Here is a 24,483-nt window from a genome sequence, read left to right as displayed (position 1 = left end):
GCTGCGAACCAATAGAATAAGGTCAATGAATTTCAAACTTGAAGTGAGACGTCCAACGAGCCATCTCCATTAAACAAACATAGGTATTCTTATTCTGAAAAGAAGGAAACATAAAAGGTTGAAAGATATAACCCTTAGGGAGGGTCAGTTAGTGGAGGGATAATATTAGCCTATGTGTCTTTAATAAAATCCAGATTTTCTGCCCAGCTGGCTGTGAAAAATCTAAATTTTATGGCATGACACGGAGGTTAACATTATGCAAGTTCAAAGTGAATTGAGAACATTGTCAATCACATTATTAATTGGTCTAAAATAACACTTTTTAAACATACTTTCATTAGACCAGTCAGCGGCTCTTAATATATCTTGTAGCCCACCACTAAGCATAAAAGCTTTAGAAGCTGATGAACCCCTAAGAGAGTGTGCACCAAAAATAGAAATGTCGACACCACATTCCCTCATCACTTCTTTCACCCATCTCGCGAGAGTGGGAGAAGAAACTGGTTTATGAGGTGATCTATGGGAGATCAGGAGTTGTGTTTCAGTTACTCTCAAGTTAACAGTCCTGTTTTCATATTCTTTAAGACATTTGACAACACACAAACTTTCATTCTCAAGAAAGAAAGGATAGAAGATAGAACAAGACATAGTCTTGGTCCTTTTTTTAAGATAAAAACAAACTCCCTCAGGTTGAAAGGCCCTGCTAGTAACATCCAAAGCCTTAACATCTGACTGAAGTTCGCCTAAAGGAGACCAAACAAAGTAAGACGGTAAGTTTATAAGAAATACGTTTGAGAGAGAGGACATCGTTATCTCCCCATGAAGAGATAAGGTGCAATATGTTTCTCACGTCCCACAAGGCTGAATATTTAGGGGTTTGAGGATTGAGAACACGCATGCTTCTCATAATCTTTTTTGTGAAGAGGCTATGACCAACAGATACGCCATCGACTAAGGAATGTCCTGCAGCTATTGCTGACCTATAGACATTAACGGTTCTGTAACTGAGGCCAGAAGCAAAAAGTTCTGAAAGGAAATTGACTACATGAACTAAATCAGTTGAAACGGGATCGTAGTGTCGTTGAAGACACCAGCAAACCCATTTGTTCCAGGCCAATCGATATGCCTTCCTTCTTCCAGAAGCCCAGGATTCAGATATGAGTCGGAAAGTATTGTGCGAAAGGCCAGGGATTTGCCACTGTCGCCTGAAATCTTCCAGGCTGTCAGGACTAAGATGCCTTGGTCTAGGAGGGGATGAGATTCGCCCTGAGGGCCCAGGAGAAGTCGACTGAAAGATGGGATCAGTATCAGGAAATCCATGGTCATCTCCAAGATGACCGGGAACCATGCTTGAGACCTCCAGAGGGGGGTTATCACTACCATACTCTGAAGGTATCGGCGAGTGTGTAAGAGGAGACGTGGGAGCATTACAAACGGCAGGAAGGCATATGGTTTTAAGTCTTGCCAATTCTGGAGGAAGGCATCCACTCATGATGCTGAGGGTCCGGCCTCCAACTGAAATATTTCGCCAACTGAGTGTTTAATCTGTCTGCGAAGAGGTCCATCCCGAAGGGGCCCCACTGCTCGTGAATGTTCAAAAATATCTCCTTGTTCAATTTCCAATTGCTGGAATCCCTGAAATTTCTGGAAAACCAGTCTGCTACACCGTTGTTCAAACCTGGGATGTGTTCTGCCGTGACTGACAGTCCAATGTTCAAGCAATAGTCCCAGAAAAACTTTCGCTACTTCGGTCAGACCTTTCGAATGCGGTACCCCCACTTGTTGACGTATTTTACCGCAGAGACATTGTCCATGCGGAGCATTATAGAACATTTCATAGTCTTCTGGGTAAAGCTTCAAATTGCAAAGGAACCAGCTGAAAGTTCCAGGCAGTTGATGTGTAGTTTCTTCTCTTCGCGTGTCCACGGCACCCCAGTAGAAAGGTTGGCGCAAGTTGCGCCCCAACCCTCTAGACTCGCATCCGACTATTTTCAAGTCTGGGGTTTCCCTGAAAATGGCCTTTCCATTCCAAGCTTCTGCATTTTTCAGCCACCAAGAAAGTTCTTCTCTCAAATCTATGTCCAAGGTGGTCATCTGAGTATAGGACTGAGTCGCTTTCAGAGCCTTCGCTTTGAGTCTCTGAAGGGCCCTGTAATGAAGAGGGCCCGGGAAGATCGCCTGAATGGTTGAGGAGAGGAGACCCAGGATTCTCGCTAGAAGTCTCAAGGGGAATGTTTCTAGAGAGATTATCTTTTTTAACTCCTTCTTGAGTTTCTTTGTCTTTTCCTTTGGTAACTGTAACTCTCCTGATAATGTGTTTACCATGAATCCCAGGAATTGGGTCTCTTGGGAAAGGACAATGCAAGACTTCTTTGTATTTATGACAAAGCCCAGGTATTCTAGGAGGCGGATGGTAAGACCTGTGTGTCGAGAAATTGTCGACTTGGATTGAGCCATGATAAAGATGTCGTCCCGGTAGATTATCAGTCACACACCCCTTTCCTTTAGCCATGCCACTACTGGAAGAATCACCTTGGTGAAGCACCAAGGGGATGAGGATAGACCGAATGGAAGGCTGCAAAATTCCCAGAGTTTTCCCTCCCAAGTGAACTATAGGAACTTCCTGTGAGGGGGCCAAATAGGAATGGTCAAATAAGTGTCCTTTAAATCCAGGCGTGTTAGCCAATCCCCTTTCCTCAATACATCTCTGAGGAGATGTATTCCCTCCATTTTGAAATGGTGGTAAGACACCCATAAGTTTAGACTTTTTAAGTTTATTACAGGTCTCAGGTCTTGTCTTTCTTTTCCACCAAGAAAATATTGCTGATGAAACCTGTTTGAGAGCTCTCTTATAGTGTCGTGTTCTATCTAGGACCCGATCAATATTGTGACCTTATGCCCCTATACGGCTATAATCCATCCATACCCCTATAATGGCATAAACGATCAGAGCCATATTTCAGGAACTCGCCTCTGCAGCTCATTACAGTATATCACACAACAGAAGCCACTATCTTAGATTCCTACATTACACACCGAGTTCTTTCAACAGATAAAACCCCCAGCAACCTGGGAAAGCCCCACTTGCTTGGTTTTCATTAGTAATAGAACTCTAATGAGCACTGTAAGAACGACCAGTTCTTAGTGACATCTTTATTGACATCTTATGTCCAAAAACTTACGTCAAACAAGGCACCTTCCAGGTATAAATAATACCAACGTTGCCTTAAGCAAACACTGCGATGGTGGTGGAGAATACAGGAGCAGAACAGCTGTCCCTTGCAGAGCCCAGCAGATGCGAGAAGCCCACGGACGCTGCCCCTCCTCCTCCTTGACGCGCTGAGAAAGAAGCTGTCTTTTCTCCTGCCGAGAAAATCCAGCTCCGGCGTTTCCAGCCTACCCTTGCGGGTAACTGGGATATCGAGTCCTGAGAGGAGATACAAGACCTCCAACATTCTATTCCAGAGGTACAGTGTTGACAAAAACCCTTAGAGAGAATTCTTGAAGCAAACCCTTGGCAAATCAACTTAACTTAAACTGCTACTTACTTACTCCCTCCCAAGTATTAGGCTTAGGTCAGGTACACCGGGGTAGGCGTAGTTAGAAGCACCAGTTGAGGACGTTAGCTAAATGTATATATGAATGTATATATTTTATTCATTTTAACTATTGTATGGCTAAGAAACCATATCAATGCTTTTACAGTATTATTTCGCAATCCTCCTTTTACTGTACGCACTTTTTATAATAACAAGTCTTGCAATTGTTGCAATTCATTTCTCTTGCATGAGAAGAAAGACTGTTCAATAAATAATACCTTTTATTGAAAACGCCCGTCTCTCTATTCTCTGCATCCTGGTGAAAGTAATTCTTGCACAACTGACTGAGTGAAATAGCTCTAGAGATTGACTCTTATTCTAACGAAAAACGTTGTCATGTTTATGCGGTTGTTGGAAAACTGAATCCCTTCTTGTCTGAGCCAGGGGAGCTGATCACTTCCTATTCAGTCAAGAAAGTTTCCAGTGACCTCTGAGCTAGTTGGTACAAACCCAATTAAGTCTAACATAGTCAGTAGAGACCTGGAAGACCGCACTTCTACGCCTACACTGCTGTTTATGTTATTCCAATGCGCAGGGCCTATAGGGAAAATAGGAACTACACTACATGGCTCCCAACGTTTGGTAAGGCGAGAAAACTAACGCAAGACGTTAGAGTAACTCAGTCGTGCTTTTTCACACAGACCCTTTCTCCCGTAAATACTCCAATAGACGTCTGGAGTGGGTGAAAGGTTAAAATCCGCCCGAATTTAGTAGGAAGAGATTCCTATGTAAAGCTCTGGTTTATTCAACGTTGAAGGATACAGTGTTCCAAAATATTGTGCACCTAATCTTTGTCTCCTTGGAGACCTGCTCTGAAAAACTTTCATTTATACAATGTCAGTACTAGACAACGGAACCGCTGATGCCACAGTAAATGCGACTCAGCAGGGTCCCGATGAAATTAATGAACCGGGTGCGATAATCATCCCGGTCAACATAAGAAAAACTATAACGTTAAAACTTATAGAAAATGGACTGACCACACAAGGTGGCACAGTCGTCTTCGTGATAGAGGTACATGAATATTACAAAATAGAGGAACCTCCGGAAGAGTACGCTCCTTTCGAGGAGATTGAAATCCCATTAAAATACCAAGAGCATCTGCTCTGGTTTAAAGGCGCCCTAAAACATAATGATCATATTACCAGGCTCGGTCCACTAGGTAGACCAGGAGCAACGTGGCCGGATCTAGCCAGCTACATACCACATCCGGACATTGCAAAAATGTCGAAAGAAGAACTTTTAGCACAGCTAAAAACATTCATTAAAATACATAGACAGTTAGTCCAATATGTAATGCGGACTGCAACAGTCCAAATAGCTGTTAATGTCCCACAGCTGACCCCTCATCAGGGGAACACAAATAAAATTACACCACAGAACATACAATCATGTCTTGGTAAAACACCCATAAAACGGGAACAAATTCCTTTCTGGTTAGCGCAGAAAATTACTCAAATAGAGGCAGTATTTCCGAATACTACCCCTATTGAGAAACACAGAATTCTGACCATCTGCCTTCCAATGGGGGTGGCACCACACGTGGAGGACTGTGACACTTGGGGTACAGTCTTTGCTTCCATTTACACAAAAACACATGGTGTTCCGTCAATGGCGGTAATACCAGATGTGCTAAAACAGATTCAGAATGAATACGGTCCAGAACCTGCTTTAACTCTTGGTAGGAAATTACTGAAACACTTCAAGCAGGTCTCGGCTATATTACTAGCCAATATAAAAGGAGAAGCAGAATCTGTGGCGATCCGCCAGAAGTTGAAGGAAACAGATATAACAGATCAACCAATTGAGCTTGCCAGAATTATAGAAAAATGCTATGAAGAATTAGGTAGAGACAGCTTGGGTGGGAAACGTGTAAAACCCAAACTACTCGAAAATCCTGAAAAATTATTTATTAAAAATAATTCAAACACTCCTAAAAAGAACTGGGATGGAAATAAACAATCCACTCCCAAGGAAAAAGTTTTCCAGTCCAGAGGAAGGTCTCCTCGACGGAGGGAAAGAACTCCGACTCGAGAACACTAATCTCCCCAGAGGGAGCCCTCTGAGAACAGATATAACCTTAGAAATAGGGATAACTTGAAAAAACCTGATAGATATCAAAGTATTGATACACGTCCCTCTCGATCTTTTTCGCAGAAATCGGAAAGAAGAGGACGGTCAGACCCAGGAGAGCACACCAAGTCCAAAGACAAGGAACCTGCTCAAAGTAAAAAATTACAGTTTCCAAGAAAGAAGGTAGCCAGTATTAGAGTAATCGAACATGCCGAAAATACTGAGGACACAGCTGAAAAACGGGGAGTGGGCACAGACAATGCTAGACAGTGCAGCAGAAATCACCATAGCTTGCAAGATCCTGATGAGTCATCTGGAGACAGTGGACACGAATGAATACATTCAAGTAGAAACTGCAGACACCAGAGTTAGCGAACCTCATAAGATATACGAAATAACACTGCGTATAGAGGGAGATAAGACCAGAAAAATAAGGGGTCTATTCTGGGATAAACTCTCAAAAGGCTATGACATCCTGTTAGCTGAAAAAGATTGGCCCCCGGAGTTTGTCAGGGAGTGCCTTCGTGGCGAAGAAATGATTATGCCTGCCTTCTCGAATCACATTCCGATTCACACTAAATATATATATGCAAGGAAATGGGCAGTGGCCCAGGCACCAGCATTATATAAAAACCATGTAGGATGGGATGAGGACTCTCCTCCTCACAAAATCCAGTTAAAAAGTCAACCGACTGCACAAAGGCAGTATCCAATTAAGCAAGAAGCTAAAAAACAAGTCAGGGAGATTTTAGATCAACTTGAATACCAGGGGGTGATTGAAACATGCACCTCTCAAATGAACAATCCTTTGTTTCCTGTCTCCAAATCGGACGATTCATATTGTCTAGTTTTGGACTACAGACACCTTAACTCATGTTGCAAAACATTTGCAGTACAAAATTCGCATAGTGCTGCACTAATGAATAACATAGTTCGCAAAAAATATAAAACGACATTAGACATATCTAATGGTTTCTTTTGTCAAAATATTGCACCAGAAAGCAGATACTTGACCGCTTTCTCAGTAATGGGGTCTCAGAAAAATTTCTGTAGGCTCCCACAGGGATTCAGGAACAGCCCAGGATTATTCTCAGCCAGAGTAACAGAGTTGCTACAAATATATGATGATGAGGCATTATCTTACGTCGATGACATCTATCTAACAGAGGACGACTTGGAGACTCATTTGAAAAGGGTGAACACCATAATACTTGGTTTCGCAGCAGAGGGTTACAAATTCAACTTTAAAAAGTCGTTGCCCATCTGACAGTATTATTTTTAGGATACGAATTATCAAGTGAAAGGAAAAGCCTGGCGGACAACTTCTTAGAGAAGTGCGCTGTACTCCAAGCACCAAAAACGCTGAAGAACTTACAATCAATTCTAGGTTTCCTGAATTTCGGAAGAACTTATATTCTAAATTATGCGGAGAGGGTTAAACCTCTCTACGAACTAATTAAACCTGATTTTAAACCAATCAACTGGACTCAAAAACACACAGAAATTTTGAGATCATTGCAAACAGACATGTTAGCAAAAACAAAATTAGATACACGTGACAATACAATCGACCTTGTAATCCGAGTCATCCCAGGAAGATGCGGATTGACGTACCTGATCTCTAATGAGGGAGAAATGGTACCAATAGCTTACAAATCTCACTTGTACACACAAGCAGAAAAAACATTCAGTCTCACAGAAAATACTGTGAAAGCAGTACAAACTGCAATAGCGAATGAACGAGAACTAGCACACGGCAAATGGATCATTGTCCTCACGGCGGAATCCGCCTTCGAGGCGCTATTCAGCCCAGTAAACATGCCTACAGTGTCAATGGATCTGAAATGGATACAGTGGGAAAATTCTCTTGCTGCAGAAGACGTGAAATACTATTTCGCCCCGCACATGAAAAAACTGAATGATTTAACTTATGAAAAAGAATATCCTCTGCCAATCGAAATTCTGCCCCTTAAACAGTACTCCTGTATAATCTATACAGACAGATTTGTACAGCATTACAATGTAGAAAATAAATCCTACGATGCAACCTGCGCGATTGTTGAAGGTCGCTGGCTGTGCGGTAAATTCAGACCGAAAATAACAAAAACTGAATCACTGAGAAAATGTTCGGCTCAGCGAGCTGAAATCAGATCTTTAAAGATGGCGCTTGAAAATGCAGAACGTGAATTCCCGACACTAATCGTGTGAGATTCGCATTTTTGCGTCAACTCCTACAATATTGATTTGCAGAGCTGGATTCAAAAAGATTACAAAGATACCACAGGTGCCACAATCAAGCCTAAAATGTTTTGGAAACAGGTAGTTCTTTTAGAGAAAGAACTACAAAAGACTCACGTGATACACACTATGAGTCATCAACGTGATGGCGTTCACGTTGCAGGGAATTCATTGGCTAATACAGCCACAGCGGAAGCAACTAAAAAGGCATCCGTAGCCACAAAAAAGCGTTCAGAAAAATCCATAGACGGGGAAACCATGCTGGCAGTAAAGACGTCCTTAAAAGGCGACTGTGCAGCACTACCCGTGAACTATCCACTCAATTATGCATACGTAATTGATGCAAACTCCGTTCCTTTTGCTCGAATCCCTGGAGTGGGGGATAGGGTAATTCCAAACATGAATCGGAGAAAGTTATTATTAGCAGACGCAGACATGGGTGAAGGTCCAAGGCACAAACAAATGAAGGAATCTCTGACTGAATTACAAGCAGTATACTGGTGGCCGGAGATGAGCCTGCACCATTATAAATTTGTAAAGAGCTGCCCAGACTGCAGCAGAGATCGCAGTAGTAAACCGGTCCAGCCTGTTGCTCAGATACCCTTTATGGACAGGGTAATGCTGTCTATATGCAATCCAGCGTCCTATTAATTGTTTAAGACTAGATTCACTTAGAAAATGTGGCCCCAGCGCTCGGCCGATGCCAAAACTGTTATAAAAGATCTGCGAGTCTTTATCGGCACATACGCAATTGCCATGTTCCATTCTGAATAAAGGTCCTGCTTTCAGCTCTCAAGCTTATAAGGAGGCCATGGCCAGTATGGGCGTTGGGTTGCGATACTCTTGTCCATCACACCCTGAGGGGAACAGTGTAGTGGAAAGAAAAAACCGAGACATAAAGCAATCTATAACAGCGAAGGTATTAGGTTCGGGTGATGGGTGGGTCAAACATTTAATAAGTGTCCAACTTAGTCTAAATAATTTGCCAAGAAATTCTCTAAAAGGTTTCATTCCGTACGAACTATTGTTCGGAACTAGAATGCATGTTCAGGACCTCGATAGTCAGGCTTCAGTGGTAAAAGATAAGAATAAAGACTTTGACATCAAAGATTGTTTGGCTGTTTTACAGGACTTGAATGAAACAAGAAAATCCTTAAGCAACATAAAAATAAAGCAACAGCCAACTACCACTGAAGACGCACCACCAGCCCCAGCAAGACCTGTCTGGATTCCAAAGATTGGGGATCTAGTCAGAGAGAAAATAGCGGTGAAGAAGGAATTTGGGCCTTCTTACAGAAAAGCAGTACCTGTCTTAGCAATCAACGGAACAAGATCAGTAGTACTACCGCCCCTTGCTGGTAAAAAGGAGAACAGAGTTGTATCAATCGACCTGGTAAAACCACAATCATGTGGCCTATAATCAACAGTAGGCCAAGTGGACTCCCAAGAAATAACAGAATACCCAAATTTGCAACAATCCAAGAGGTTCAAACTGAAAGACTAATCACATTTGATAAACCTGCAGTGCACAGAGAGGGACTATGCAATAATGCCATGGAACTCGTGCCTCTTGAAACACAGATTGAAACAGTTCGTCATGAAACACCAGTCTACAATGATGTGGCATCAGAATGTGCTAACGAAAGACAAATTGAGAAACAAATTCCAACAATTGACAGAACTGCCTCTGGCTACTTCATCAACTTCGATACCTTTTCTGAAGATCAAAACGACCCTGAAGTAACGCCAGAAACAAAGACCTTTAAAGAAAAGGCAACAGAACTCTTTCATCAAATCAAAGAAGTATATCTAGATGCACCATTGATTGAGCATTGGATTATCTCAGGGGTACTTATACTCCTACTATGCCTAATTTTAGTTTTAATTTTAGGAAAATGTATTACAGTTCAATGGACACAGCAAGTCAGAACATCAACTTAGTTCTGAAACCACACAAATCATCTCACATGAAGAAAAGAGGACTATCATCAGTAAATGTCACAGCCATTCCAATACCCGGCGGGGTAGTATGAGACAAGACTGACTATGAAGTATATGGCCCGGTCGAGATCTTGAAATATCCTCACCAGTTCAAGGTTTCATTAAGTGACTTTGTAAAACCAAGTACATTCTCTGATGATTGGGATTTTGAAAGTATAAATAATATGATGCCAGATTTAGTGTTGTCAGCAAGATTTACAGAACATGATTATTTACAAGGTTTGTCTAATTATGAACAGATGTACTGCTTCTCACATTACGGAGACCATTACTTACATAAATCTGCACAACCTAGAATTTTTTTTTAATATAACCAATGGAAACATTGTGCTACTCCACCTAAAAGCAGTTCAAAAACGTTTTTTGAGAAATTCCAATACTTCTCAGGGTTTAATACAAGTAATGCAGAAACGTTTTATTATAAACTGTTGGATAAAACAGGGACGAAAACCATGTTGACAAATACTAAATTGATATATTCAGAAGCATTTTATGAAAAAATTATGACATTTGGTTTTGATTTCTGGAAAAACAACATTGAAACAAAAACAATCTGGGGTACAAAAGATTGGCAGGTACAAGGCCTAGAAGCATTATTTCGAGCCTGCATGATCCCAGAACAAATAATGTTCTTAAATGACACAATTCACCAAACAACCTGCCTTGGCCTAGCTAAGATTAAAGACCTTAACAAACCGTCTATTCCAAAGCCAATACCTGATAAAGCAACAACAGAAGTTGAAATAGACGTATCTCTAAATTTTACATCTAAACAGAACACATCCTGATTGGAAAAAGTGGTTAATCTGGCCTACTGACACGAATAACTGTCAAAATAGATTCCTGGACAAAACACAGGGGTTAAAAATGACCAGACCAGACCCTAGATACTCCCAGAGACAACATCCAGGGATAGTAACAACATACAGTGTAGGGAAACTCTGCCTTGAATGGCTCGAATCATCTACACTGGCAGAAATTAAGCAACACTTATCTTTACTTAAAGACTGTGCTGATTTGCGCGATTTCATTCTGGGACCACGCAAACAGCGTCAAAAACATTTCATAGCGGCAAGTGTATATGCGGCTTACAACGAGGCATGGAAAGTAATGCAAATTGAAACAGCTGAGAAAATACGAGAAATTGATTGTATTAATTTGGAAAAATCACTTTCTGTTGTGGACAATGGGTTAATGACTCTGTCCTCCAGAATATATTCACTGGACAGTATTGTATCATCTGCCATCGATATAATAGATAAAGACTTGCTAATGTTACAACATGGCCATTCGCAATTGCGTTCTATTGTACAGCTAGGCTGGACGCTGCAAAATCTTCGTTCAGGCTATGTGCCATGGCGTCTAATCAACACAACGTCATTGTTTTCCATCTTTAACCCCTTAAGTGCTGCGTCGGGGCGTTGGCCGACGGCAGCACTACCTCCCCAGTGCTGCGCACGACCATTGGACGTCCATTCAGCACTAGTTCCAATGGACAGCGCAGCACTGGGGAGGGATGTTTACGAGCATCTATGAGGTTAACCTTACTGATAAACAAATCAGCTTGGCACAGAAAGGAGCAGACTATACAATCCTGAGCATCGAAAAACTTGAGAGATTGCCATTGACAATGTCAGAAAGACCTGTCATTGAAGGGATAATACACGGGATTATCACAATTCCGATAACAACTTTCCAATTTAAAAATTGCCTTGAGTATATACCGACTGGCCAGTATGAACAATTGGGTAAAGGGTACATTAAGTCAGCATGGAAATTACCATATACACACACATGTAATAGTGATAGCAACAAAAATGTATTTCTTAGTGGTGAAAATTGCAAACATTCACTAAGCGGTATACTTTTGTGCCAGGGTATTAATTTACACGGGGCCTGTGAAGGAACTTCAAACAACCTTTCATGCCACCAACATGCCACACCTGCAACGCAGATAGAGCCTTTCTTTAAGCAACTTTCTAACGGGAGTTACATTCTAATAACGGATCACAGCTGTTGTGGCTTGATGCCAGGGAAAGCATATCTCGTAAGCGTAACTTCCATGGTCACTTGCTGTATGCAAGCATTGTTTCCAAACGGCCCTGGAGATTCTGAGACGCCGATTTGGCCTCCTTTGAATGTCTCTTCTATACGAATTGATACTTTAAGCAGAATGAAGTCTGTGCTTTTACAGACAAAAGTGCCCATAACGTCATCAAAAGAGACGTATGATCTCCAAGTTGCAAGGACAGCTTCGGAGATACATGACCTTTTATCAACAAATTGCCCCGTGCATTTCACAGAAATGCTTAGCCAAATTGTAAATATGTCGGATGCCGTAGGTATCTCAAACGTATTTAAGACGATTTTTTCGGGACTGTTAACACAATTCAAAGCAATCCTAGGAATTATTCCTTATTTTGTCCATTCAGTCTTTGGCGGCATACCCCTAACTTTGGGACTTGTAGCAGGCATTTTATTTTTGACCCTCCTGCTCCAATATGGCAAGCCAAAACACAGACATGACTCCGGCAAGGATGGAAGAAACGATCCTAGCAGTACGCTACCGGGACCGCATAACTAGAGTCCTTGGATTGGCCAGGCTGAGAGATCTGAACATGACCTGGTTTCTTTCATTCAGACCTATATGGCAGACCTGCATCTTACCTGTGCTTCGATGTATGCTATGCGGAGAAGAATGCGTGTTAGACACCTGTCTTGCACTACCATCAGCAGTACCGATGGATATCGATACTTTGCTAAGTCCTGTAATGGCTCACGCATCGTGTTGTCCCCAGCGGCTACCAATCCTGATGACGGCATTCGTTGAGACTCCTGTGCTACGACTAGGTGGCGGCAGTGAAGCGATACATGAAAGCAACATCACCCAGGCACGGCCTTCTGTGAGCATTGCTGATCCAAACATCGATGATAGCAATCATTCTCACACCTGCCAAGTTACAGCATTATCGAACTTGGTCGAACTGTCACCTGAATATGTAGACCTGTTCTTTAAAAGCCTGTCTGATATGATGTTCTCGCCTGAACAGCAACAATGAATTTTTGGAAACACATTCCGGCACACAGCGTTCTCATGAACTCTGAATTTGGTCTTCAGTTTTGATCACCAAAAACGACTAAAAAGCGTTTGGAACTCTAGTCCCCCGTTCACCATGAAAACATTTTTATTGAACATTTTTCAAAATATTTACCTTTTTTTCCTGGCACGAATACCTTTGCTTAAAGTAGAACTATTCATAAAGAACGGAACTTCTATTTTTCGTAGATCTAGAGACATAATAACTTTACCTCAGCCTCTAGCACATTTTTCAGCAAATGCATTTATATGTGATGAAATAGTCTCGCCTTTTTTTCTGTATTAAGAGACATTTCATGTGTAATTTTTTCGCAAAAGTCGTTCAACTAATTACATATGCTATAATTTTTGAATGATTTCTATGCTTAAAGATGTACAGTACCTATATTTTCATTTATTTGAATACGCCATTTCAAATGCTATATGTATTTTGGGGTGGGAAGTATTACACGCACATCTTATTGCTTTAGTTTTTAGTAATTTGATGGACATAAATTCGTGGAGTGGGTGTCGTGTTCTATCTAGGACCCCGATCAATATTATGACCGTATGCCCCTATACGGCTATAATCCATCCATACCCCTATAATGGCATAAACGATCAGAGCCATATTTCAGAAACTCGCCTCTGCAGCTCATTACAGTATATGACACAGCAGAAGCCACTATCTTAGATTCCTAGATTACACACCGAGTTCTTTCAACAGATAAAACCCCCAGCAACCTGGGAAAGCCCCACTTGCTTTGTTTTCATTAGTAATAGAACTCTAATGAACACTGTAAGAACGACCAGTTCTTAGTGACATCTTTATTGACGTCTTATGTCCAAAAACTTACGTCAAACAAGGCACCTTCCAGGTATAAATAATACCAACGTTGCCTTAAGCAAACACAGCGATGGTGGTGGAGAGTACAGGAGCAGAACAGCTGTCCCTTGCAGAGCCCAGCAGATGCGAGAAGCCCACGGACGCTGCCCCTCCTCCTCCTTGACGCGCTGAGAAAGACGCTGTCTTTTCTCCTGCCGAGAAAATCCAGCTCCGGCATTTCCAGCCTACCCTTGCGGGTAACTGGGATATCGAGTCCTGAGAGGAGATACAAGACCTCCAACATTCTATTCCAGAGGTACAGTGTTGACTAAACCCTTGGAGAGAATTCTTGAAGCAAACCCTTGGCAAACCAACTTAACTTAAACTGCTACTTACTTACTCCCTCCCAAGTATTAGGCTTAGGTCAGGTACACCGGGGTAGGCGTAGTTAGAAGCACCAGTTGAGGACGTTAGCTAAATGTATATATGAATGTATATATTTTATTCATTTTAACTATTGTATGTCTAAGAAACCATATCAATGCTTTTACAGTATTATTTCGCAATTCTCCTTTTACTGTACGCACTTTTTATAATAACAAGTCTTGCAATTGTGGCAATTCATTTCTCTTGCATGAGAAGAAAGACTGTTCAATAAATAATACCTTTTATTGAAAACGCCCGTCTCTCTATTCTCTGCATCCTGGTGAAAGTAATTCTTGCACAACTGACTGAGTGAAATAGCTGTCTATTGTTTCACACGACTCTAGAGATTGACTCTTATTCTAAGGAGCAAAGTTGTCATGTTTATGCGGTTGTTGGAAAACTGAATCCCTTCTTGTCTGAGCCAGGGGAGCTGATCACTTCCTATTCAGTCAAGAAAGTTTCCAGTGACCTCTGAGCTAGTTGGTACAAACCCAATTAAGTCTAACATAGTCAGTAGAGACCTGGAAGACCGCACTTCTATGCCTACACTGCTGTTTATGTTATTCCAATGCGTAGGGCCTATAGGGAAAATAGGAACTACACTACAGTAGCCCATTTGGCGAGAAGATCTTTGACTTCTTCAGATACAAGTTTCTTCTGATCTTGGGAGAATATTATCTCGCGGGGTGTTTTTAATTGAAAGGGAACATCTATAAAGTCAATTTTGTAACCTCTGACAGTTTGTAAGACCCAGGGATCTTGAGTTATCAAGGTCCAGTTGCCACAGAAAAGGGCTAGTCTCCCTCCCACATTTACAGGGGTATCTGAACGGTCTCTCAATGCACCTACCTCTTGAGAAACTCTTGTTCCTCCTTTCGCCACGAAAAAATCTTCCCCTGATGCGTTGCCTCTGGGGGTAGAAGATCTGGTTCCGGTAGAATGACGACTGTTGACAACTGGATTCTCGTCCAAAAAAGGGTCTTGAGGTGGATTGACCACGGCCGGGGAATCGACCCCGCATTCTCCCCCGCCCATCCAAAAATCCTGTCCTGGAACACCTTCTTAATTTCGCGATGGGACTTTTGTATCGAGCTGAACGCCCCAACGTACTTCGCCATATCATGCATGAAGTCTTCTCCTAATAGGAGTCCTTGTGAGTTGGGTCCTGCCTCTTTCTTTGCTAACTCTATTAGCTTAGGGTCTCTTTTAAGCAGTATCCCTTTTCTACGTTCATTAAATATGGCAGTGTTTGCATTGCCGAGAAGGCAGATAGATCTTTGAACCCATTCATGTAGTTCTTTGGGATCAATAGGGATGCCACCGACATAGGCATTTTCGGCCAAATCACAGATTTTGGTTAGGGGACCAATTATATCAAGTAGACGGTCCTGACATGACCCGAGTCCCTTGTCTATGCCCTTCCTTGGGTCTTTTGCGCCCTTAGCTATAAATGCGACGACCTTAGGGTCAAGCTCGGGGGTGAAAGCGGTTTTGTCTGGAAGGGAGGGGAGAGAGCATTCTGATCTCAATCTGTATCTCACTTCTTTGGGGATCTCCAGCCTTAGCCAAAAGCTAATGTATTCAGTGACATGTTGAGATGGTAGCCATTCGGGAGAAAGGGGATGTTTGATTAATAAGGGGTCAAACATATTGTCTCCAAAAGGGTCAGTGATACCCATTTTGGATCCCAATGCTTTGCTTCCCTCCTCGGAGTCCTCTATCGGGTTATCTTATCAGATCTCAATATCTGAATCAAAAGGTGACAAGCAGGAGAGGTCTATCTCCGCATCGTTTTTTTGTCGCTATCAATACGTATAGGTGATTCTGGACCTATCTCTTGTGCCTCTGTGATGCCCGAAGCACCGTTCTGGTCTCTGCCCTGATGGCGAGATTGAGCCGGTTTTGATGACACCTTGTGCTTTTAGGAAGATAAAATAGGTTGTTCCCCTGCGGCTCGTTTCTTTGGGGCCTTAACTGCCCCTTCCTTAGTGCCTGAGGTGTGAGCACTACTAGTAGACGGCCATGCCTTCGTAAACATTTCAACATTTTTATTAATGGTGTAATTAAATTTCCTAGTGATGGTTTCAATAAAAGAGCTCATGGCTTTCGAAACCAGAAGCTCCAACTTTCCCTCTAGTGAGGCATCAGGGTTGGAGGACATGATTTAGGTATGAGATTATAAGGACAAGTGTGTCCAAGCCAGATATTTAACCCTAGTAGTCTCTTTTAACTATTTATTAATTATGAAAGAGTTTACCTTATCTGCAGAAGTCCCCTTTATTTATAACAATATCTCTTCTTTTTTCTTTTTTTTTGATTAGAAGTTATGAAATATATATGGGGAGGGAAAAGGTTACATTTTGTTTTGGGCGTGCAAAAAAACGATCTATTATTCTAGTAATAAGGGCGATAAGAAGTTGTAGACGATCGCATTGCGATGTCGACAGCAGTAACTGTCAAATTTACTGCCGTTTCTAAGGTAACCACTCAAGTTTCTTATGTGCGCGCTTGTTGCCTATGGTCATTCCTCTAATGTCGATCTCCCCGCGATGCGCAACTAAAATGCGCATTGCGTCGGAGAGGGAAGACCGGGGCCCTGAACCGTGCGGCTGAGGAGGCGGTCGAAAGAGCTGAGTGCTGTATGCGGGTAGGGTCAGGGTAAATAAATTGGGGCACGCCCGGCAGATGGGTTGCTAGGAGCGTAGAGACCAGCGTCCCTGCCCGCGCCCAAGCGTTACCAGGAATTGTGAAGCGGTCGCGTACATTTCAAAGGGCGCACAGGATTAAAACGCACAGGATTGTTAGAATGAGCAGAAGGCTCAGAAAAAGGCGAGATACATGCGGAAATAGCGGCCAAGAGGGCAGAATCCAAAGGGTGTAAGAGACCCAATCAAAGATAAGACAATAAAAATACACGAGTAGAATGCCAAAAAGGCCTTAAAAGACACAAAATAGAGAAGGGATATCACATAGTAGGGTCAATAGGACCCAGTCATGTGATAAACAAATATAGGGCAGTACACATATGAACAGTAGAGGCACGAATAAAATGAGGGTATTTATCTTGTTGAGCAGCAGCAACAAAGAAGGATGATGGCTGTGTGTTCATGAGCTATATACATCATCTAGAATGCTCACAAGTTCTATGTTCTCTTAATTGTTACTGCTGAGCTGTGGCAATAAAGGAGAATTTGCATAATGTTGGCCTCCATGTCATGCCATAAAATTGGTTGTTGCAAACAAAACAGGTGATGGACAGAATGTGGATCAGTGTCACACATTCACCCAAGTCCAAAGATCTGGGCCCAAATCCATCGTTTTTTTGCACTCCACACCACCCTGGGTTAGACAATGGCGATATGCAAATCAGCTCTGACCCTGTGCCCCATGGGAACAGTCCAGTCCGAACTACAAAAGCCATGTCCTTCCCAGAACGGAATCAAGCATCCGAGGACCGGACCGGTTTCGAGGTAACACCTCTCATCAGCCCGGCTAGCTTGACTCCAGTGGTGTGGAGTGCCTGGGACCCACGTCTGAGCAGCCCCAGCGCACTTATGGCGGCAATTGCAAACAAAACAGGTGATGGACAGAATGTGGATCAATGTCACACATTCACCCCAGTCCAAAGATCTGGGCCCAAATCCATCGTTTTTTTGCACTCCACACCACCCTGGGTTAGACAATGGCGATATGCAAATCAGCTCTGACCCTGTGCCCCATGGGAACAGTCCAGTCCGAACTACAAAAGCCATGTCCTTCCCAGAACGGAATCAAGCATCCGAGGACCGGACCGGTTCCGAGGTAACACCTCTCATCAGCCCGGCTAGCTTGACTCCAGTGGTGTGGAGTGCCTGGGACCCACGTCTGAGCATCCCCAGCGCACTTATGGCGGCTATTGCAAACAAAGCAGGTGATGGACAGAATGTGGATCAATGTCACACATTCACCCCAGTCCAAAGATCTGGGCCCAAATCCATCGTTTTTTTGCACTCCACACGACCCTGGGTTAGACAATGGCGATATGCAAATCAGCTCTGACCCTGTTCCCCATGGGAACAGTCCAGTCTGAACTACAAAAGCCATGTCCTTCCCAGAACGGAATCAAGCATCCGAGGACCGGACCGGTTTCGAGGTAACACCTCTCATCAGCCCGGCTAGCTTGACTCCAGTGGTGTGGAGTGCCTGGGACCCACGTCTGAGCATCCCCAGCGCACTTATGGCGGCAATTGCAAACAAAACAGGTGATGGACAGAATGTGGATCAATGTCACACATTTACCCCAGTCCAAAGATCTGGGCCACAATCCATCGTTTTTTTGCACTCCACACCACCCTGGGTTAGACAATGGCGATATGCAAATCAGCTCTGACCCTGTGCCCCATGGGAACAGTCCAGTCTGAACTACAAAAGCCATGTCCTTCCCAGAACGAAATCAAGCATCCGAGGACCGGACCGGTTTCGAGGTAACACCTCTCATCAGCCCGGCTAGCTTGACTCCAGTGGTGTGGAGTGCCTGGGACCCACGTCTGAGCATCCCCAGCGCACTTATGGCGGCAATTGCAAACAAAACAGGTGATGGACAGAATGTGGATCAATGTCACACATTCACCCCAGTCCAAAGATCTGGGCCCAAATCCATCGTTTTTTTGCACTCCACACCACCCTGGGTTAGACAATGGCGATATGCAAATCAGCTCTGACCCTGTGCCCCATGGGAACAGTCCAGTCCGAACTACAAAAGCCATGTCCTTCCCAGAACGGAATCAAGCATCTGAGGACCGGACCGGTTTTGAGGTAACACCTCTCATCAGCCCGGCTAGCTTGACTCCAGTGGTGTGGAGTGCCTGGGACCCACGTCTGAGCATCCCCAGCGCACTTATGGCGGCAATTGCAAACAAAACAGATGATGGACAGAATGTGGATCAATGTCACACATTCACCCCAGTCCAAAGATCTGGGCCCAAATCCATCGTTTTTTTGCACTCCACACCACCCTGGGTTAGACAATGGCGATATGCAAATCAGCTCTGACCCTGTGCCCCATGGGAACAGTCCAGTCCGAACTACAAAAGCCATGTCCTTCCCAGAACGGAATCAAGCATCCGAGGACCGGACCGGTTTCGAGGTAACACCTCTCATCAGCCCGGCTAGCTTGACTCCAGTGGTGTGGAGTGCCTGGGACCCACGTCTGAGCAGCCCCAGCGCACTTATGGCGGCAATTGCAAACAAAACAGGTGATGGACAGAATGTGGATCAATGTCACACATTCACCCCAGTCCAAAGATCTGGGCCCAAATCCATCGTTTTTTTGCACTCCACACCACCCTGGGTTAGACAATGGCGATATGCAAATCAGCTCTGACCCTGTGCCCCATGGGAACAGTCCAGTCCGAACTACAAAAGCCATGTCCTTCCCAGAACGGAATCAAGCATCCGAGGACCGGACCGGTTCCGAGGTAACACCTCTCATCAGCCCGGCTAGCTTGACTCCAGTGGTGTGGAGTGCCTGGGACCCACGTCTGAGCATCCCCAGCGCACTTATGGCGGCAATTGCAAACAAAGCAGGTGATGGACAGAATGTGGATCAATGTCACACATTCACCCCAGTCCAAAGATCTGGGCCCAAATCCATCGTTTTTTTGCACTCCACACGACCCTGGGTTAGACAATGGCGATATGCAAATCAGCTCTGACCCTGTTCCCCATGGGAACAGTCCAGTCTGAACTACAAAAGCCATGTCCTTCCCAGAACGGAATCAAGCATCCGAGGACCGGACCGGTTTCGAGGTAACACCTCTCATCAGCCCGGCTAGCTTGACTCCAGTGGTGTGGAGTGCCTGGGACCCACGTCTGAGCATCCCCAGCGCACTTATGGCGGCAATTGCAAACAAAACAGGTGATGGACAGAATGTGGATCAATGTCACACATTTACCCCAGTCCAAAGATCTGGGCCACAATCCATCGTTTTTTTGCACTCCACACCACCCTGGGTTAGACAATGGCGATATGCAAATCAGCTCTGACCCTGTGCCCCATGGGAACAGTCCAGTCTGAACTACAAAAGCCATGTCCTTCCCAGAACGAAATCAAGCATCCGAGGACCGGACCAGTTTCGAGGTAACACCTCTCATCAGCCCGGCTAGCTTGACTCCAGTGGTGTGGAGTGCCTGGGACCCACGTCTGAGCATCCCCAGCGCACTTATGGCGGCAATTGCAAACAAAACAGGTGATGGACAGAATGTGGATCAATGTCACACATTCACCCCAGTCCAAAGATCTGGGCCCAAATCCATCGTTTTTTTGCACTCCACACCACCCTGGGTTAGACAATGGCGATATGCAAATCAGCTCTGACCCTGTGCCCCATGGGAACAGTCCAGTCCGAACTACAAAAGCCATGTCCTTCCCAGAACGGAATCAAGCATCTGAGGACCGGACCGGTTTCGAGGTAACACCTCTCATCAGCCCGGCTAGCTTGACTCCAGTGGTGTGGAGTGCCTGGGACCCACGTCTGAGCATCCCCAGCGCACTTATGGCGGCAATTGCAAACAAAACAGATGATGGACAGAATGTGGATCAATGTCACACATTCACCCCAGTCCAAAGATCTGGGCCCAAATCCATCGTTTTTTTGCACTCCACACCACCCTGGGTTAGACAATGGCGATATGCAAATCAGCTCTGACCCTGTGCCCCATGGGAACAGTCCAGTCCGAACTACAAAAGCCATGTCCTTCCCAGAACGGAATCAAGCATCCGAGGACCGGACCGGTTTCGAGGTAACACCTCTCATCAGCCCGGCTAGTTTGACTCCAGTGGTGTGGAGTGCCTGGGACCCACGTCTGAGCATCCCCAGCGCACTTATGGCGGCAATTGCAAACAAAACAGGTGATGGACAGAATGTGGATCAATGTCACACATTCACCCCAGTCCAAAGATCTGGGCCCAAATCCATCGTTTTTTTGCACTCCACACCACCCTGGGTTAGACAATGGCGATATGCAAATCAGCTCTGACCCTGTGCCCCATGGGAACAGTCCAGTCCGAACTACAAAAGCCATGTCCTTCCCAGAACGGAATCAAGCATCTGAGGACCGGACCGGTTTCGAGGTAACACCTCTCATCAGCCCGGCTAGCTTGACTCCAGTGGTGTGGAGTGCCTGGGACCCACGTCTGAGCATCCCCAGCGCACTTATGGCGGCAATTGCAAACAAAACAGGTGATGGACAGAATGTGGATCAATGTCACACATTCACCCCAGTCCAAAGATCTGGGCCCAAATCCATCGTTTGTTTGCACTCCACACCACCCTGGGTTAGACAATGGCGATATGCAAATCAGCTCTGACCCTGTGCCCCATGGGAACAGACCAGTCCGAACTACAAAAGCCATGTCCTTCCCAGAACGGAATCAAGCATCCGAGGACCGGACCGGTTTCGAGGTAACACCTCTCATCAGCCCGGCTAGCTTGACTCCAGTGGTGTGGAGTGCCTGGGACCCACGTCTGAGCATCCCCAGTGCACTTATGGCGGCAATTGCAAACAAAACAGGTGATGGACAGAATGTGGATCAATGTCACACATTCACCCCAGTCCAAAGATCTGGGCCCAAATCCATCGTTTTTTTGCACTCCACACCACCCTGGGTTAGACAATGGCGATATGCAAATCAGCTCTGACCCTGTGCCCCATGGGAACAGTCCAGTCCGAACTACAAAAGCCATGTCCTTCCCAGAACGGAATCAAGCATCCGAGGACCGGACCGGTTTCGAGGTAACACCTCTCATCAGCCCGGCTAGCTTGACTCCAGTGGTGTGGAGTGCCTGGGACCCACGTCTGAGCATCCCCAGCGCACTTATGGCGGCAATTGCAAACAAAACAGGTGATGGACAGAATGTGGATCAATGTCGCACATTCTCCCCAGTCCAAAGATCTGGGCCCAAATCCATCGTTTTTTTGCACTCCATACCACCCTCGGTTAGACAATGGCGATATGCAAATCAGCTCTGACCCTGTGCCCCATGGGAACAGTCCTCGGATGCTTGATTCCGTTGTGGGAAGGACATGGCTTTTGTAGTTCGGACTGGACTGTTCCCATGGGGCACAGGGTCAGAGCTGATTTGCATGTCGCCATTGTCTAACCCAGGGTGGTGTGGAGTGCAAAAAAACGATGGATTTGGGCCCAGATCTTTGGACTGGGGTGAATGTGTGACATTGATCCACATTCTGTCCATCACCTGTTTTGTTTGCAATTGCCGCCATAAGCGCGCTGGGGATGCTCAGACGTGGGTCCCAGGCACTCCACACCACTGGAGTCAAGCTAGCCGGGCTGATGAGAGGTGTTACCTCGAAACCGGTCCGGTCCTCGGATGCTTGATTCCGTTCTGGGAAGGACATGGCTTTTGTAGTTCGGACTGGACTGTTCCCATGGGGCACAGGGCCAGAGCTGATTTGCATATCGCCATTGTCTAACCCAGGGTGGTGTGGAGTGCAAAAAAACGATGGATTTGGGCCCAGATCTTTGGACTGGGGTGAATGTGTGACATTGATCCACATTCTGTCCATCACCTGTTTTGTTTGCAATTACCGCCATAAGTGCGCTGGGGATGCTCAGACGTGGGTCCCAGGCACTTCACACCACTGGAGTCAAGCTAGCCGGGCTGATGAGAGGTGTTTCCTCGAAACCGGTCCGGTCCTTGGATGCTTGATTCCGTTCTGGGAAGGACATGGCTTTTGTAGTTCGGACTGGACTGTTCCCATGGGGCACAGGGTCAGAGCTGATTTGCATATCGCCATTGTCTAACCCAGGGTGGTGTGGAGTGCAAAAAAACGATGGATTTGGGCCCAGATCTTTGGACTGGGGTGAATGTGTGACATTGATCCACATTCTGTCCATCACCTGTTTTGTTTGCAATTGCCGCCATAAGTGCGCTGGGGATGCTCAGACGTGGGTCCCAGGCACTCCACACCACTGGAGTCAAGCTAGCCGGGCTGATGAGAGGTGTTACCTCGAAACCGGTCCGGTCCTCGGATGCTTGATTCCGTTCTGGGAAGGACATGGCTTTTGTAGTTCGGACTGGACTGTTCCCATGGGGCACAGGGTCAGAGCTGATTTGCATATCGCCATTGTCTAACCCAGGGTGGTGTGGAGTGCAAAAAAACGATGGATTTGGGCCCAGATCTTTGGACTGGGGTGAATGTGTGACATTGATCCACATTCTGTCCATCACCTGTTTTGTTTGCAATTGCCGCCATAAGTGCGCTGGGGATGCTCAGACGTGGGTCCCAGGCACTTCACACCACTGGAGTCAAGCTAGCCGGGCTGATGAGAGGTGTTACCTCGAAACCGGTCCGGTCCTCGGATGCTTGATTCCGCTCTGGGAAGGACATGGCTTTTGTAGTTCGGACTGGACTGTTCCCATGGGGCACAGGGTCAGAGCTGATTTGCATATCGCCATTGTCTAACCCAGGGTGGTGTGGAGTGCAAAAAAACTATGGATTTGGGCCCAGATCTTTGGACTGGGGTGAATGTGTGACATTGATCCACATTCTGTCCATCACCTGTTTTGTTTGCAATAAAATTGGTTGTGGCGCCGCTGTGCGCTTGCCTAATTCGCATATTACTGCTATGTCGCTATCGGGCCTGCCTAATTGCTGTGGGTTATTTCTGCTTGCTGCGCTGTTTCACGCTTGTTGGTAATATTGCTTTAGTTGTATTTTGGATTCGCTTACCACTCTGCTTTGGCGGCGGTAGCCCTGCTCCTTTCTTTATTTTCCCCGCTCCGGCGGGCCTTCTGTAGGAACGAGTGCAACTCTGTCAGGGACCGCGTGAGTGTCCTCGCTCCTACGCGGCTGTCTGGTGGCTCGCGGCCCTCCCGCCAGCAGGGGGGTGGACAACCTGTCATATGCGGCGCGCATTCACGCCTTGAAGGGTTTATGCGGGCTTCCGTAGCGAGCCCTGGCCTGAGGCAGACCGCCTCGTTGGTGGTACTTGCGCGACCATTGCCTAAGGCTCAGTTGCGGTCTGCGACTACTCTCCGTGGCACTCAACGGAGTCCTGTATTTCTACTATGCTCGTGAGAGCTGAATTTAGCGCTTGTTAGCGCTTGTGGGCACTTGGCCCAGGCCAGCTTGAAGGCGTTTTTCCTTGCACAGTGTTTTTGTATGCCAGACTCATTTGTGCCCAGTTAAGGGGTTTTTCCCCCTCCTTGTCCAGAGCTCTGCTCTCAAATCTTTGAATGACA

Source organism: Lissotriton vulgaris, chromosome 2_1 (assembly GCF_964263255.1).
Source record: "Lissotriton vulgaris chromosome 2_1, aLisVul1.2, whole genome shotgun sequence".
In the NCBI taxonomy this organism is placed as follows: domain Eukaryota; kingdom Metazoa; phylum Chordata; class Amphibia; order Caudata; family Salamandridae; genus Lissotriton; species Lissotriton vulgaris.
The sequence above is the reverse complement of the archived record's forward strand: the minus strand, read 5'-3'. Positions refer to the sequence as shown.